Source organism: Grus americana, chromosome 3 (genome assembly GCF_028858705.1).
Source record: "Grus americana isolate bGruAme1 chromosome 3, bGruAme1.mat, whole genome shotgun sequence".
Taxonomy (NCBI): Eukaryota; Metazoa; Chordata; class Aves; order Gruiformes; family Gruidae; genus Grus; species Grus americana.
Genome location: NC_072854.1, coordinates 84,960,638 through 84,978,980, shown reverse-complemented (window position 1 = coordinate 84,978,980; position 18,343 = coordinate 84,960,638). Strand labels below are relative to the sequence as shown.

General features: G+C 39.6%; 1 protein-coding gene across 3 annotated transcripts in view; it reads right to left on the bottom strand.

Moving 5' to 3' along the window:
* The window catches only part of CHRM3 (cholinergic receptor muscarinic 3), a 283,427-nt gene that overhangs the window by 37,250 nt on the left and 227,834 nt on the right, over window positions 1-18,343 (bottom strand). Inside the window, exon 2 of one of the 3 annotated variants that reach the window (XM_054822622.1) lies at window positions 3,216-3,286. The exons of the other annotated variants lie outside the window; for them this stretch is intronic. The gene's annotated coding sequence lies outside the window, so the exon portion shown is untranslated. The remainder of the gene's footprint in view (window positions 1-3,215; window positions 3,287-18,343) is intronic. 3 annotated transcript variants of the gene reach the window in all.

Here is an 18,343-nt window from a genome sequence, read left to right as displayed (position 1 = left end):
GTACAGGGCACCATAAACCATATTCTTTCTATCAGATAAAACTAGCGATTGTTCATTTTTGAGATCCAGATGGATTTGGCTTGGTATGAAGTTCCTTTGTATATGTTTTCCTGAAAGGGGCTTGAATTCAAACATGAAATCTGTTTTCTGGCTATTTTAGTATGTAACTGATGGTAGCACACGTTTAGTATGGTTTGCTAGATTTTTCTGGTTGAGGGCTGCGCTCAGAACTCGGCTAAAGGCTTTTCATTAGTGTAAGCAAAATGAAGCTATGAGGAGAAAGGTGCTGTGGATGAGGGCCAGAAAACAGTTAAATTTTGATGTGTTGTGCAAGATTTCAGGGCAAAGTTCTCTGCCTTTCTCCCTTCAAGCTAATTTGATCTCAGTGGGGACCCAGGGATTTTTCCTATGGACTTTATCCTGTATTGATGGCACAATGTGGCTGAGACTTGACCACAAGGTATGGGATGGCTTAAATTTTCCCCTACTTTGCAAATACGTGACAGAAATCCCGAGGACCATATTGGGGACTTATCAAGGATTGCTCCCACAGGCAGCATGGAGATGGGCATCCCACCTGCACAGAAGGTATATTATGAAGCGGAGGACGTTTGAGAAAATAAGGAGGGAAGACACTTCTGCATCCATCCACCTTTAAATCAAGATCTGTATATTGAAGACAGCGTATCTACATATCTGGGAGCAGAATTGAGGAAGCGAGTGTCTCAGCTTAGGGAAGCCCAATGCCTGCAGTGGTCCTTCAGCACAGTGCTTCTTACCACGGGCTTTAAGAGGTGTGCCAGTTTTGGCTGAGATAGAGTTAATTACTTGCTGATAGGGTTAAAACAGGACAAGAAGCTGTAGAGATGAAAGCAATAAGGAGCAACAGAGCTCCAGCAGACCTGGAACACCTTTTTTGGAAAAAGTGGAAACTGATAGCAGCCAAATCTTGTATTCCTAAGTCTTAATGCAGGTCCTAACACAGTAAAGCTAATTGCAAAATAATAACTATATAAGGATACTTCAGCAACAGCTAGGGTATTAAAAGTGCTGTACATGATACACCTAAGATTGTCCTTGCAAAAAAATGCATTAGAGAAATCTTGTATAAACAGTGATTTTCCACACTTCAGAGACATCTTCATTTCTTGAATTTAAAACACAAAAGCAAAACAGAAGTGGATACACACAATTTCAATTTTAAACTCTCTTCAATTTCAAACTCAATGTCAAAACTCAAGCTCTTTATGGTATGTTTTCAAATTGGAAAACATGCCTATGCAGAAAGCATGCAGCAGTTAGGTCCCAGTAAGTTCATCAAATCTGACTTCAATTTCTTCCTAAAGCTGTATTAGTCTTCTCAACAGAACTTTATTTCATCCGAAATTAATACTTTTGTTAAATTGTTACCCAAATATGTGTTGATGAAAATGCAGTTAGTCTATATGAGTATAAAAAAAGTACCAAATAGTTTGGTTCTTACAATAATAGGTTTTACTTTTATGAAGTGCCTTCATCTTAGACACTATTTAAGCAGCTTATGTATATATGCAAAGCATATTGAGTTTCTAAGATAAAAGTGTCTAGATAAGAGCACAATATCTGTATTAGGGCTGTTACATACATGAGGTGATACAATACAATTGCAGTTTCTTATTTTCATATTATGTAAAATTATCATCTTGTAAAAGATAAAATAAAAACAAACAAAAACCCACCAAACCCTGCTCAGCTTTCAAATATCTTAATGGTAATGAAGAGTGATTGTAAATTAAAAAAAAACCCAAAAAACCCAAAAAACAAAACAAACTGAACTGTGATAGGTAAAAATCTCCCAGTTGCCTTAGGAGCATAAATTTCTGTAGTAACTTAAATTAATTATAATTTTTAATTTATTTAAATTACTACAGAACTGTGTCCACAAGTTCTGAATTTTGCTTCATGAAAATGTAGTTATGGTTTCCTCTCAACCGAGAAGACCTGTTTGTTTCATATCCAGCCAGGCTTGCTTGGAAAGTCACGCCTTCATTGTATTTGACTGGTCTGAGTTTTTCTGCAGGATTTTCTTTATTTACATAAAACTTAGGCAAAATTTTTCAGTGAAGATCACTGGATCCCACAGCTAAATTGCTGTATAGTAAATAAAAAAAAGAAGGAAAAGTTGTGACTGATAGTGCTGTTTTATTAGATATTATGAATGTAAATTAGGGTGTAGTGAGAGACCATCCCTTCCTTCTGTGTTTCTCCAGTAGCTCCCTACAGTGATGGGTCACCCTGTGACTGGTGTCTCCAGTAACTTCAGGCACAGTTGTGCCTTCAAAGTATAACTGACCTAACACTTCTAGCCAAAGAGAAAAAGCTTTCTGAATTCTTGGTGCTTCTCTAAGACTGAGGGTGGTCAAACCTGTCATCTCTGTTTTTGTCTGAAGTGCAGAGAAGGCATAGCTACACATTTCTGAGTTCAGGTTTCAGATGTGGAAAGACAAGTCTCCTGAGCTGTGATTAAAACCGATTAACCAGTTTAACCTCCTGAGAAACACATATTTCACCTCTCACCACCCACGTCCTCCCTCCCTCTCCTCCCTGGGAGATTCCCATGCCTCTACAAAAGCAACAGAACATTAAAAAAAGCAACCAATTTTCTAGCAAACTTTAAAAATATTTATGTGCTGGCTTCATTTCCCATTGATTATAATTTTTAACTGCCACTACATTTAGGTCATGTTCCAAATCAGAAGTAGAAAGCCCAAACTTTACTTTAAGAGCTGTTCTTTCATTACTCTTCATCTGGTTATTAGCAGGAAGTGGTAAATAATCCAGAAGTTCCTTTATTATCATTAAATGTCAAATCTTACTTTGCAAACACAAATATATCCTATAACACATCAGATCCTCTAATACATCACTTAAGTTTAAGTGCCATGATCAAAATAACTGGTTATCTCTTAGCCATGACATAAAGAGGTTTTTCATTAAAAGCAGGAGCAAGTTGGTTTTGTAGCAAAAAATGATGTTTATGTCTTCTATATACCTCCAATAAGTATGCAATGAACACAGTGGTTCCAATGTAAATGGCATACATCAATCAGCAATCCGCTCATACTTATGCTTGATGGTCAAAACCCACCAAAATTTTTAAAATATTTCATGTTCTCTTTGCCACTATCAGTTGAACTGACTGCATGCTTTCAGAGAAATTTAGGAATTGGACTTACAGAACCTCTGGTTAGTTGGCTGCAAAGTGGTCACTGCAGTCTGACAGGCAGTATCTCTTTGTACCTGATCGCTGAAATTGAAATAACATGAGCTGAAATTGTGATTCCAAAAACAAAGTAGCAATAGGAAACTAAAAAAAAAAAAAAAAAAAAAAAAAAAGTTCTAAACTGAGATTAAATCACCTTCAAGGAAAGCCTAGAAGCAGCTATTATAACATTCACATTAATTCCTTTGAATTGCATTTTAAATTTCAGGGTAGTGTGGAGAAAAGCTTTGGAATGTTAAAATAATTTTTAAAAACTGCAAATCTTGCAGATCAATTTATTTTCTCATTTATATCAGTGTAAACTTAGAGCAACTTCGCTAGAAAGTCAGGAGTCACTCCAAGCTTATGCTGATGTGAACTAGAGTAAAATATTGTCCCATTAACTTTTTCTTTCCTTGATTTGTCCCTTAAAGAGCAGCAAAGACTACAGAAAATTAAAGAAATTATCCAGTGGATTATATTTCCATAAGACTCTGCAAACATGTAATTTTACAAAGAAAAGGAGCTACCATTAATCTTCTGCTCTGCCTAAAGACCCTTCAGAAGATGAGTACTGAGAGCTGAGAATAGTCATTTTTCAGATATGATCAGCTCTCGAAATCTCAAGACGACCATGAATAATCACAACTAAGAACATATGAGTATACATACAGCTGTGGATATAACCATATATATTGGACTTTGGAAGATGGAGCTAAAAGTCTGTAATCCTGCTTAGCATGGCCTGGTTTGATGTTCATGTCGGGTGATAAAATGTCTGTTTGTATCTCCCTTACAAACACTGCAACTTCCACCAGCACTGATTTATTTTGAATAGCTCAAAACATTGGTTCGTCCAGTCTAAATTAATTTTCATCACTGTCAAGCCTTGTCTGCATCATCAAGTAAAAACTACATTTTACAGTTGCCATGATAAATGAATAATTAGTTTTGTTTCATTATCAGAATTATTCATCAGTAATTCATTAATGTACAACTGCTGCTTACAGCTCCTCCCCTCTAACCACATCCTAAACAGTCTCCTGCCTGATATTATGCCAAAGGTTGCTTTCCAGACTCAGAGTCATATTCCTAACTCCTGTGTATTTGATTTTGCAGTTTTCATTTAACTGGTTTGCAAGGCAGGACACCCATACAAACCCTACCACCTTCTGCATACAAACTCTCTTTTCTTCATTTCTCCTTCTCTCACAAACAGTTATATCAAATGTCCTGGGAAGACAAAATTTTAAAGCTACTATATGGAGGTGAATATTTTTATATCATATACTTATGTAAATGGATTCTGAAACATATAGTTTGAATAATACAGCATTTCTTTTCTAATTTTAATGGGCCATCCAATCACCATTGAGTAACATAAGACAGGGACATCAATACTTTTAACTACTCTTCTGACTATAGATAGCAGCCAGGAAAATGGACCTTGGGCTATTCAACTTCCTTTCATTTCTAAAACTATCCACTCCCAGCTCTGGTGATAAAGAAGGACTGATTGGTATTAACATTTTCTTTTTCTTTTCTGTCTGCAGAAAGAACTAGGCAGTGTATGCTGGATATTTTTATGGATACACAGACCTTCTATCACAACATAGCATTCATAAACTCTGACAGCTATTTCTACAGGTTGGCAAAGCAAACAAAATAGAATATAGCAACTGTAATTGAGGTTTGTAAAGAAACTTGGCGGAGGGTTGTTCAAGTAAAGAAAGGTCCTATGGTTATTTGCACTGGCTTATTCCAAGAGAATTATTTTTTCACTTTTAGTTATCAATTCTCCTTGGGATCACAATAGAAAATTTGGTATTTTTTTTCCTTATTTCCATAAGGGTCATGTATAAAATTGAGAATGACAGCCCAGACTTTTATGTAATTGCCTTTTATTAAATGCAAAAGCTACACACAAAGAGTCTGCCACACAGAGAATACTAATCTCATTATTCATTCCCTAGGCAATAATGCTTCTGGTCACAAAAAGAGACATTACAACATATTTAAAAGTTGTACTGATATATATTAATGGCTGTTAAATTACCAAAAAAGTTTCCTGGCATGACACACACAACTCTTGTATCTTCTGGCAATGGCACTGAAGTGTCCAGTACAAATAGTGCTTCTGGAAACAGAGACTTTCACTTTCTAGTGCAAATATGGGGTTTGTGCTTCAAAAAAAAAGGACATCCAAAATGACCCTATGGATGACTTTGAAATATTTAACTGTGCTGCAGATATTCCTGCCTCCTTACCCTTATTTATCAGATTCCCATATAACGTCTAAGAAGTCACACTTGTAGTAGGCTAGTTTGTCACCAACAGACATGTAAGTATTTTCTTTGGAATGCCCCAGGAGGAGATCAGCTGAAGGGTCTGCAGGCACCGCTCCTCCCCTGCTGCTGCCTCGCGTCTTTTCTTGCCCTCCTCTTCCCCAGAACCTCCTGGCGAAGGGGTTCGGAAGTTACGAGTACCCTGGCAGCACTGCACTTCCGAATACGCATGATAGCAGATGAAACCCAAATCTGTGATATTGCAGGACCTGTCTGGTGCTTCTGTAACCACATTATTATGGGCTATCTTTAATACATTGATCTCAGTTTTAAGTATGTTGCCAGGTTCTCATGGTCGTCACACTCAGAATAAATACTAAGTTTGGAAAGAGTTCAGCTGTTTTTGAAATAGCTAAATAGGAGCCAGATATTGTTTTTAAAAAAATTAAATCCACACAGTGCCAGTGTTGCTTCAATGCTTAGATGATGTTGTTCACATGCAAATGTTGCAAAACTCCTATAAAAATAATGCTTATTTTCTGAATTGTCCTTCTAAACAGGACAAAGGAGGAGGAGAATATAAAAGAAGAGAGAGTTTCACTCTCTGCTTAGCTGGAGCGCTATGTAGGAAAATGAAATGATCCTGAAGTTTGGAAGTGAGTGTGTTACAGCGTGACCCTGGCAGACTGCGTCACGGGTTGCAGGAGCATCTCCAGTCTGAGCTGACTGCTCCTCTCCTCAATCCCTTGAAACATTACCTTGACAGGAAATTTTTGTTTTCTTTTGAAACAAATTGAAAAATTAAAGCAGAACGAGAAGCAATGTGGAGAAGGCACACTGGATGACGAAGCTAGGGGAGAAAAAAGGGAACGAGAGCAGAAGAGGTGAGAAAGGCTTTAACATTTCAAAGGAAATATTCTTATCACCCTTCCTGGAGCTGCTCTTTGCAGTGAGGTTGTCAAGGATCAAGGCTATATATCAACATGTGCAAGTCACCTCAATTTTGACATTTCCTATTTTTGGAGAGCTTTTGATATTGGAACACTAATAATGGACCTTTTAACATGGAGTTCAGCATGTAATTCTGATTTCTAGCTCTTCAAAGATCTAAACTCTGAGTTGTTGTCAGGAGTCCTTTCATTAAGGATTCTTTCCTGATTTGTCCACACAAAAATGTATTTACATTTATATGCTGTACTTTCTACATGCTGCTGGTCTGACTATATTGACCTACTTCCCATTTTTGCTAGACACAAGACAGTCATACATTGTGATTTTAATTTACTGTAAACATAATAACAAACTAAATTGACAACCAATAAATATATAAATAAATCAATGATGGGAGTCAAGCACTCCAGGGATCAGAAAGCCTGCAAGAACCCAATGCTCAGAATACTGATTTCTGATAAGCAGTAACAGCATATTAAAACATCTCTCAGTCTGACATTTGGCTGAAAGTTGCGTATTGATTGTACTGAAGTGATTCTGCAAAACCATGCTGAGACTGGCAGTGCTAATCAAAAAGAGAATGCAAATCTTCAACAGGAATTTCATCTTTTCAGAAAATGAACAGTAGGATGGATGTTTCTTGTACAAGCTTTTAATTATTTCTAAATTATCAGCAGTCTTTTGACAATGAAGCAGGTGGATTATAACGGTTGCTCTAAACGCAAAGGAAAACATCTTTGCCAAATGAAGGAAACGTGCATTATTGCAAGCCTGTATTGACCACGTAAGATGAAGAACATGTCGTTAAAAATGACAGAGCAAATTAACCAGGTTGATAAAACATGTGACAGCTCCCTGGATTTGCTGACTACTTTACATAATTACAATAGCTCTTCAACAATGTCACTCTCCATAGATCATTTTAGTTGTTTTCTCAAGACGCATTAATTCTTGCCACTTTTCCAATTTACCTCATTCCTGTTTATTCAAGTTTCCTCTTTTTTTCTTTACCCTTGACCATTACCTACACTTTAATGTAAGCCAGTCCTAAGAATTCATGGCAGTCATTTCAAGAAAACAGAAGCGTGAACCTCCACTTACGTAAATATCATAGGCAAACCAGCAGACCTGCTGCTGTGCTCCTGTTTGCGAAGAAGTAAAGCTCTGTGCCAGCATTTCCAAAACTGGATACCTAAACCTATGCACCTAAATGTATGAGCATAAATCCGAGCTGCTGATTCAGAAACTCTGAGTCACCCTGTAATTGCTGGACCTCCCAGGGCACACAGAAAGCACATGGATCTAAATTCTTCATCCAGCCCAACTGAGAGATACTGCTGCCCCCTCTGCCAGCTCTGGGTCCCCTGGCTACCCTGGATTCATATTCTGTCTGCAGGAAAACAGAGGGCTGATGGCATTGGTATTTCATGTAGCAGCAGAATACATCACGATGGAAATGTACCTCCCCTGAATTCCCAGGAAACGTCATGGGAATACCCGGGGCTCCTTTTGCAGTATTTCTGCCGCACAGGCCCAGTACACTTGCTTCCAACCTCGTGACAATCATTTCACACTCTAGGATCCCAATCCAGCATGACTTCCTTTCAGGTTATAATTACCTTGCAGCTGGCTTTGTTTCTATATACCTCAAACAAAAGGCAACTTTTGAAAAAGGAGTCATTATTCACAGCAATACCATGTGCTGAACAACTTCTGTCCTCCTCCTGCTTGCCTGGAACTCTGTGCAAAACAAGAAGAGAAGCTGTGGCAGGACTACACAGCTTGGAAGATGTTGTATACTTGTACAAGCAAATACTGAAATTTGTTAAGCCCAAATGTGGTATTACCTCCAAAATAATCTCTATATCAGTTGCTTAGATTTATGACAAATTCCCTTTTCATTCCAATGCTGCCTCCTTCAAATTCACAAACTATTGGCTAAACTTTCTTTCCTAGTTTGTAGTTATCTATAGGCTGGGAACTTCATAAAGCAAAATAATTAAATGGTCTAGTCTGGAACAAACAAGTTAGCCCCATCATTCCAGACAAACGTCAGAAAGCCTGACAACAGAGAAAGACAAAGGGAAGAGTAAACAGAAGCAGGTTTCCAAGAACTCTCTTAGTATTCTTCTTATACATTATCTTGGATTGTTTGGCACCATACGTGATGTCACTGGCTTATTTCAGAGAATAATAGAATCCTAGAATCACGCAATGGTTTCGGTTGGAAGGGACCTTACAGATCACCTAGTTTCAACCCCCCTGTCATGGGCAGGGACACCCTCTTCTCAGAAGCTTAGTGATTTATTTTTTTCAATAGCAAACAGAGGGTTGCATTGGTTGCAATAAAGGCCTTATTTTTACAGGTATCCCAGTAAATAAAGCAGAAAAGCTAAACAAACAAACAAACAAAGAAGTTGTGTTTTATATAAAGAGAACTGCTTTGAAATGGGCTTTCATAATGTATCAATGAATTGCTAAGGGGAATCTACAGTCACTGCATTTTGGCTTTCAGCTATTCTCACTATGTTGTTTAAGTATTATAATCAGTTCTCATAGCACAAACTGTAAACTTCAGATTTACAAGGCAATGAAATGTGGGAAAATAAACAGGAAATGGTAAAGCATACACATCCATCTGCAGAAGGAAACCGCCTCTCAGAGTGTATTTATTTAGAAATAAATAAATGGATATCACAGAACATAATACTTAATGCAATTTGTATTGCAAGCTAGTTAAAAAGACAAAACCCAGGTGAATTGTGTTATATTCAACCTTTTCCTTCGAGTCTTCACTGATTCTATGAACAAAAGTTAATCAGATTTTACTCAGACATCACTCATTCTGCCTTCACTGAGAGCTTTGTATCAGTGAAGCCTCAACAAGTGGCCACCCACTAACAAATAAAGATATAGCTGCTGCCCAGAAGGGTGGACAGTCATGATTTAGCATGACATTAGAAGCAAACTCAAATAGTGGAAAGGGGATTGAGCAAACAGAAAAGAAGGACAAGTGTCAGTACAATAAAATGACAGGAAGTTATCTGGAAGGATGTGTCCTAGTTGTCCTAGAGAAAATGAGAACTGAAAGACTGGCGGCAGGAAAAGGGTCCAGAATGATGTGCATTTGAAAGCTGTTCGCATAGAAAGACTAGGGTCATTCAAGGAAAACACAGTCAAGCTGATATACTGTAGCTTTGGACATTCCTGTATATTCCTTTATAGTTTCCTGAATTTGCAATGAGTTTTGCCTTATGTATGCTTACTTTACACTACGTCCAACTCCTTTTGACATCAAACTTGAGACAATGTCCCACGTCACATTTAATCTCAGTGTAGCTTCAACAACACTTGCTCCTGGGCCAGCCTCTTTCAGCCTCTGCCTCCATGGATAAACTAGTCTTTGGACTGCCCAGTGGTTCCAGAACGGTGACCTGGGGGATTTACCCTCTGAACCCACAATGCGCTTGTGTTGGGTTTGCGTGGCAGGGTTTTGGTAGCGGGGGGGCTACAGGGGTGGCTTCTGCGAGAAGCTGCTAGAAGCTTCCCCTGTGTCTGATAGAGCCAATGCCAGCCGGCTCCAAGACGGACCCGCCGCTGGCCAAGGCCAAGCCAATCAGCGCCTCTGTGATAACATATTTAAGAAGTAGAAAAACACTTAGAGAGAGAGCTTGTGCAGCCGGAGAGAGGAGTGAGAAGATGTAAGAAACTCTGCAGACACCAAGGTCAGTGCAGATGGAGGGGGAGGAGGTGCTCCAGGCGCCGGAGCAGAGATCCCCCTGCAGCCCGTGGTGAAGGCCATGGTGAAGCAGGCTGTCCCCCTGCAGCCCATGGAGGAAGGATGAGGGGGTGTAGCGATTCCACCTGCAGCCCGTGGAGGACCCCACACCGGAGCAGGTGGAGGCACCTGAAGGAGGCTGCGGCCCGTGGGAAGCCCACGCTGGAGCAAGCTCCTGGCAGGACCGGTGGACCCGTGAAGAGGGGAGCCCACGCCAGGGCAGGTTTGCTGGCAGGACTTGTGACCCCGTGGGGGACCCCACGCTGGAGCAGTTTGCTCGTGAAGGTCTGCACCCCGTGAGAGGGACTCCATGCTGGAGCAGGGGAACGATGAGAGGAGTCCTCCCCCTGAGGATGAAGAAGCGGCAGAAACACCGTGAGATGAACTGACCGTAACCCCCATTCCCCGTCCCCCTGTGCCGCTGAAGGGGGAAGGTTGAAGCCGGGAGTGAAGTTGAGCCCGGGAAGATGGGAGGGGTGGGGGGAAGTGTTTTAAGAGTTGATTTTATTTTCTCATTCCTCTACTCTGTTTTGCCTAGTAATAAATTAGATGAATTCCCTCTCTAAGTTTGGTCTGTTTTGCTCTTGACGATAATTAGTGAGTGATCTCTCCCTGTCCTTATCTCGACCTACAAGCATTTCGTTATGCCTTTTCTCCCCTGTTTAGTGAATGAGGGGAGTGAGAGAGCGGCTCTGGTGGGCACCTGGCCCCCAGCCAGGGTCAACCCACCACAGCACTGAAGGAAAAAGGAGGCTCTGGATAACACACTCATCTCTAGGCCATTGATCTCTCTCATATAATCACCCAGAAATATAAACCTGGATGATCAGAGTCAGTCTTTCTTAAAGATGGACAGTCTAAGACACTAGGTAGGACAGCAAAGGACTTTTTTCATTCAGCAGGCCTCATTTCAGTCTCTGCTGTGCACATTTTGTCATTTTGTATTCATAGGTACTGAAACTGTATAAAAAAGCTCAGTCAAAAATTAAAAACAGTTTTGCCAAATGTTACCCAGAAAGTATTGCCGGCCTTATCTTCTTGCATTTTACCACAGAGTGTCTTTATCAAGATAGACAATATTTCTTTATTCAATACTGCAACCATTACAAATATGAGAATAAAAAATAAAAAAGTAACTTTAAAAATATCAAATATAAACTTTGCCTGAGATCATGCTAAAGCATACCATTAATGATTAAACTATTGCAGTATTTATAGACTCAGTAAATTGCTTGTTAAAGTCCATTACCATATTCCTTTTTATTTCTGCTGGTACTTTGTCATTTATTAGCACAGTAAAGGTTCCTGGAAGATCTAACTGCTATTACCTGTATCTTAACGTGTTTGGCTTTTTTACATTTATCCTGGGCTTGGAATGTTTTTTTCACTTATTATCGTGGGTTTTAAGTTAATGGCAACATTGCTGTTTTACATTCTCAGTTGCAACGTCATCTCTATTTTGTGTGTGAGTGTGTCTGGAAGGTTAGTGATTTCAAGCTTCAATGGCACACTGAAAACTTAATAACCTCTCTCTTGAATTAGAACACTGCAACCTACGTAAACAACACTGAGTCAAACTTCAACCCGCCAAGGCAAGAATTACAGTCTCATTCATAATCAGATGAGGCCAGGCCCCATTGTGGCAGCCTTCAGAGATGGCTGCATAGCACCAATTTTCTGAACCCTGAGGAGGGAATATGGGACATGAGGCACTTGAAAGAACAAGCCTTCACAGTCAGAGCTAAAACAAATCCATAGCAGAGCAGCATAGAAGTGGTTCTGAAATCCTGTCAAATGCTGACTGGCATCCTGTGGTGCTTAAAAAAGTTGGTTAATTCTCACTGCAACTCCCAGAGCTTGCAGAGAAGCAAATTCTTCTTTGTTTCAGTTTGATCTATGAGATTTATGGGAAAACTTGAGGATTGATTGTTTGTTTTTGTTTGGGGAGGGGGGTGTGTTTGTGGTTTTTTTTTAAGCTAAACTCCATGTATCTATCTGTGAGGTGAATTTGTGGTCGGATGGGGTTGCTGAGCCACTGGTGTTTGGCCACAGGAGGGAGAGGAAGGGACAGACAGGACTACCAGGGCTGTATTGCCCCTTGCAGCTCCACCTAACTCTTTGAGCATTGAATGCATCAATGCTCAAAGAGAGTGGAGACCTGCAGGCTGCTCTGTGCTGTGCACAGACTTCTCTGTCCCTGTGATCATTGTAGCAAACAGCATCATGGCACAGGCAGGAGTGCTACCCGCCATCAGGGACTAGTAACAGTGCAGGCCAGTGCTTGACAGAAAACTGTGGAACATAGCAGGGAATACTGGACCTGAACAGTGACAGCTCAAGGGTTTCAATGGATCAATCATTAATGTGATCTACCCAAAGCCTTACGTGCATGGCATTTGCTTTAAAACAAACTGCCCTCAAGAAACATCCAGATCAGAGACTTGGTAAGTAACATGAAATCATCTATCTTGCGTCAAGCTGAATAATAAAACTAAATATACTCTGTAAAAAAAGAGTTATGAATATTTCTGTCCAAAGGTTAGAGATGTTAGATATGCTACAGCAGCTCTTCAAAATTCAGCTGCGCTAGCAGACTCCCAGGCTCCTAATAGATGAAAACCAGTAATATGACAATTACATAAGTAAATGAGACAGCACCTGAAATTCCAGTAAGAAACAGCTAAAACAGGTGCATGCTATTGTAACACTCACTCAGTGGGAGTCCTTCAGGATTTCGTAGTCTGAGAATTTCAAAGGTTAGGTGCTGGGACCTTCAGTCCCCAGCCTAAAAAGAAATGCTTACAAGTTTACAGTGTCAGCTAAGATGGTAACAAAATTCTAAAGTACTGCAGGAGAAAAATAGCACACTTGAAGCTAAGTCATCAAGCAGTGAAGGTAGGAATTACATTAACTTTGGCTTCTTCCATATATTTATCTTTCAACAGATAAGTAAGGGTGGCTGGATGCAGCCACAAAGGTGATAGGGATGGTGGTAGCCTCTCCCTTGGGATGTCACTGCTCCCTATCCCACAACCCTGAATACAACCACCCTGAGACTCCAGCAAGGGATGTCCAGTGTTCAGAAGCAAAGTCATATGAACAGCAATGACAACAGCAAGACAAAAAAATCTACTGTAAGATAAGGTTATATAGAGGCACAATGGTACAGCACTTGCTAACAGCACTGGCAAGACAATGACTGTTCCCTGAAAAATTCTCATTTTTTGTATTGCTTTTATCCTACATTAATGCAAGCACAAAAGCTTTTCAACTGTTTCTGTAGGAAGGCTTGAAGTGTGAGAAACTACATGGTGCATGACTGCAGGCCACTACAGGACAATGGAAACTGGAAACTTATCTCCTTTGGCCACCTGGTTTGCAAGTTTGAGATATGCCCTGTCTCCTTTTAAGCAGACTTTCCATGCTGCACAAAATTAATGACCATATTTTCTGATCTGCTTTGGTTTACTTTTCTCCAACCCTGCAGATACAGCAAAGAACTTTAGGTATGGAAAGAGAAACCTAAAACTTGTTGAGTTTGGTATTTTTCCCCCATGTAGTTCTCCTTGTCAGTTGCGTCAAGGGCTTTATCCAGCTCTTTGGAATGCTTCTACCTCCTTAGTCTTAATGGATTCACGCCATGTTTTCCATCTAAACATGCCACTGCTTTAGTGTTTCCTTACGTCAATGACATTGACTGAATGGCTCACTCCTCAAGTAATCATCAACGTTTGAAAAGTACCTGTATATCAGAATAAATCCTTAGCCTCAGTTAGCCCACCCCATAGCAGGCAGAAGCAGGGGCTGCTGGAACAGCGTGTGCAGCCCCTGGACACAAGAGACTGCAGGATTTCTGGATCAGAAGGGTCCCGTGATATATTCCCCCTCACAACGTACTCCCACATTTTAATCACACAGCCCCTGATTCACAATCTATTTGCTTGGATTTTTTTTTTTTTTTTTTTGGTGGTTGTTTGGTTTTTATACAATTCTCAGGCTATAACCTTAAAATACGGTATTCTATAGAAGTGTTTCTCCAACTTTTTGAAAATCTGACTTTTCTTTTTTTAGTTGTCTGTATTGCTCCTGTAGAAGGCTTGAGCTGTCTTAGAAGAAAGTATTTCTTCAGCTTTTCCTAAAGCTTTTCAGTCAATCTCAAAGCCTTTATGATTCTCAGGAGGGGTTACAGCTCACTGCTTGAAAAACACCGTTCTGCAACCAAATATATTCCCAAGTCTTCCTTACTAAGGAACTGAATTTAAAATCTGATAATACAAGAAGAATGTGGCAAATTTACTACAGGACAAGTTAAGAAAATCCTCCAAGAAACCACTTTGGTACTCAGGTTACTCAGGGCTTTATTAATTGCCTATTCACCTACCTAATTAAAACACTTTCCTGAAATAGTGATGAGCAAGCACTACAGAAAATTTTATTTTAGTCTCACTTTTCCCTTCAAAAATGGTCAGCCTTTCATCTGATGAAAATTAAATGGGATAGATTCATAAAGTAATGTAGAAAACTCAGCTGAGACCATTTGATTTTTAACAGCTTGTTCCCTTGTATCCAAGAGCTTAAATAGTCCTCTATTTCAGCTTTTTGATTACTTTGATGTGTGCTGCTCTATCCTCTTGGAACCGTCTTCTAGGAGGCTTATTGATTTTGTGAGAAATCAATTTTCTGGTTTTCCAACAGGCTATAAAACTGTCATTGTCCATATGATGAAATTCTTAATGGTGCTTTACATATTGGTCTTGTTTCTCCTTCCTCCATTCCCCTTTACATGCCCCGAGAAATTTCCCTGAAGGCACATGGATGCTTTTATCTCTATACAGCCCTGCAGCTCCTTCTGCACCGGTTCTCGGAATGACTGGGATGTGACCTATAGTGGGCGTGAATGTGAGCCGGTGTTTTTCATTGCGCAGTTTAACTTACGTGGGATCCCTCTTGTCACTAACACAGACAGCTAAAGGAAACTGCGCTACTGGGACTGTACAGAAAGGAACAACATTTCTTAGATTTAAAATCAAACCAAACACTAGGAACTGTTTTATTAAAAGTCCTAATAAAAGCCCAACAATCCAGATACAAAAATGGGCCCGACTGACCCGCACAGTGACCTCTTTTCTCAGCACTTCGTATGACAGCCCCAGCCCCAGCACAGGCAGCCTGCAGCAGCTCCAGCTGTTGGTGAGGGACCTGGATGGTTTCCGGCCACTCCAGTCAGCTCAGTTCACCACTGGTTATTCCTGAGGCTGCACTTCACCTAGGAAAATCTATATGAATAAATGAAGTGTTATGACTTATAAGGAGAGGATTGTACAAAGTTCATGGAGTTTTTTTGCATGTCACCTGACAACACTCACAGTAGGCACTTCTTATTTTCTAGTGCATAATGTTGAAACTTCCACAATCTTCAGTTAAAAGAAAAGCAAGGGAAAAAATATGACAGACTCAAAAATATGTGGGAAAATATGTCCTGTCCCAGGACATCTGGGCACCCTAGCTACAGCTAATTTGGAGAAAATCCACAGGTTGCCATCTGTGCTCCCTGCCCAGTGAGGATAGGGACCTGGCCAAGTGGAGTTGGCTGGGAGTGGAACAGATGGAGAAGAAAGGATCATCTTTCCAAAGGACAGTACAGCTGCCTCTCCAGACCCTTGAAGGGAATTCAGCCAGAACTTCTGCCATGGACTTCACTGCAGTAATTGCAACCCTTCACATAAAGACCATTGCATTAAGCAATTATCTAATCCTAATTGCAGTTTGGATGAATGTCTAAAGAATTACAACTCTAGAAACAGAATGCTTTAAAAGAAACTGTGTGGGAATTTGAGTCCACATGCATTTTCTTAACCATTGAACTTAACAGATTCTTCTTGCTATGATTCTAGTTCAGTCTTTTTGTATGAATAGAATATTTTTTGCAATTCCTGTTCTTTTTATACTGTGTTTCTAGCTGGAAAAATTTGGAAGGCATTCAGAAACTAGATTTCCCACAGTTTCTGACTGCTATCCAGCTTCTGCTAGTTAAAAAAGCAGTTAGTGCTGTTTTCAGAACTAAAGTAAAAAAAAAAAAAGGTGCCAGACAGACAATATTTAAGAAGGATTGTTCTAAATTGTTCTAAATATTTGGAGAACCTTGATGAAGTGTGAAAAATTATTAATTTATGAATTAAAATTTCCCTATTTTTATTTTACATTAATAGAGGAGAACAAAATTCCCTACAAAAAATTTAGTTTAGCATAAAATTTTATTTTTAGAGGAAACACTTCAGCAGAAGGCTAGCTGTGTGCTGTACTTGTTCAAGAAACAGCATGCACTGAAAAATGCCCCTTCTGATTTTGGTAGTTGTTATAAATGGACTCTATAGTGGCTGACAATACTATCACTTTTTCTTAAAACATGCAAACAGGAAGTCTCAGTGCTCTTTTTAAAAGTGAAATTTCAAGTCAGGTTTCATAAATATAATGTTGGTTCTTATATGTTCTTATCATATTAGTGGAATATTTGTTGAAAGCAGGATATACCTTCTGCCTGGGACTACATAAATCTGATTCATCCAAGTCTGATTGCTCCATGCTTCAGTTGAAAGAAACAGAAAAAGTTTGAATTATTTTTCCCTTAAGCCTTATTTCTAAGCACTCTAGGGGCATTCCACAGATGCTGCGAGGCTGTATGCGTTGACATTAACACTAAATAAAGGTGCTGTTATATGCACATTTGCAACATAAAGTGTCAGAACCACTCATGTACAGAGAAAACAAATGTGAATCTCCTTGAGCTACATTGATCCTAGCAATAGAAACAAGAAATCCAGACTCCAAAACAAAGCCCTGAGTTTGCATTCCATATGTATGTGTGTTTACAACTGCATGTTTCTTTTTTATGTTCTTATTTATTAACCAGTTATAGAATCTGGGGTTGAATCTCGGCTTTGTTTTTAACCCTCTGCAAGGCACAGCACGAAATGGAGCTGTCCCATGAGCGGACTGAGAAATGTCACACAGGTATAGTATCATCCTTTGTCTCCCTGTGGCAGAGGCAAGAGGCAATATAGGGCAGCAAATATCTAGCACAAACTATTTCTTCCACAGTAGAAGTAGAACAAAAGCCCCAGGCAGCCCTGGAAGACATCCTCCCTGTCCATACTGGTTTTTGACTAGGGAGGTTAGTTTTCTCGTCCTGCAATACGCAATTCAGACAATAAATGTAAATGATGTACCCTTATTCCTCTGCAGGTATGTACTTGCTGATTCATAGGCCAGGCTCCTGATAAAAAGTATCACTTTTTTTTTTATTCAGCTTTATTCAGCTGGACAAAACTGAGCAACAATATATATCAATCACCTAAACGCATGGTCTATTTTTAAAAAAATCTTAAAACACAACTGACTTTTCTAGGAGCTATAGACTCCTTGATAACATTCCCTCATGCCATGTAGATGATCAGTTTAAGTAGACAACCATAATTTTTAGAATTTAAGCCAATTAGGAAGTAAAGTAGGAAACATGACAGGAATCTAGTTGACTAATCTGCAACCATTCTAATAATTCCTGAACAGTAAGAGTAAATTTTCTTTTATAGAGAGAATCTCTTCATTCTTTTAAAAGACCCTATGGAAAAACCCAACAATGAGATGCTAGATCTCCAAGGCACCATACCACCATGCAGATGACTTCATAGAAATCCCTTTCTAAAGGAATTTAATATTTGAATATTAGAATTAAGAAGTCTGGTGAATATATGCACTTTTATTTCACCCTTCAAGGTACAGAATCAACACATTTCTCCAGCACTTTGATTAAAAATATTTTCAGATAGTAATCTCTCTTTCTTACATGTTTATACGGAGACTACGACCATAGCTTCTGAACCTCTTCTAGACACAGTGTCTTGTGAGATGGAGAAATGCTAATGCTCCCAGTCAGCAAAGGGGGGTGAGATTAAACTGTTCGCTGATGGTTATACAGCCATGATTTCAACAGAATGGGGAGTTATGTGTTTAGGGCCTCCTACGGCAGCGCACTGACCAGGGCACAGATCTACCTCTGACTACAGCACAGAGTTAACCCCTGGAGTTTGG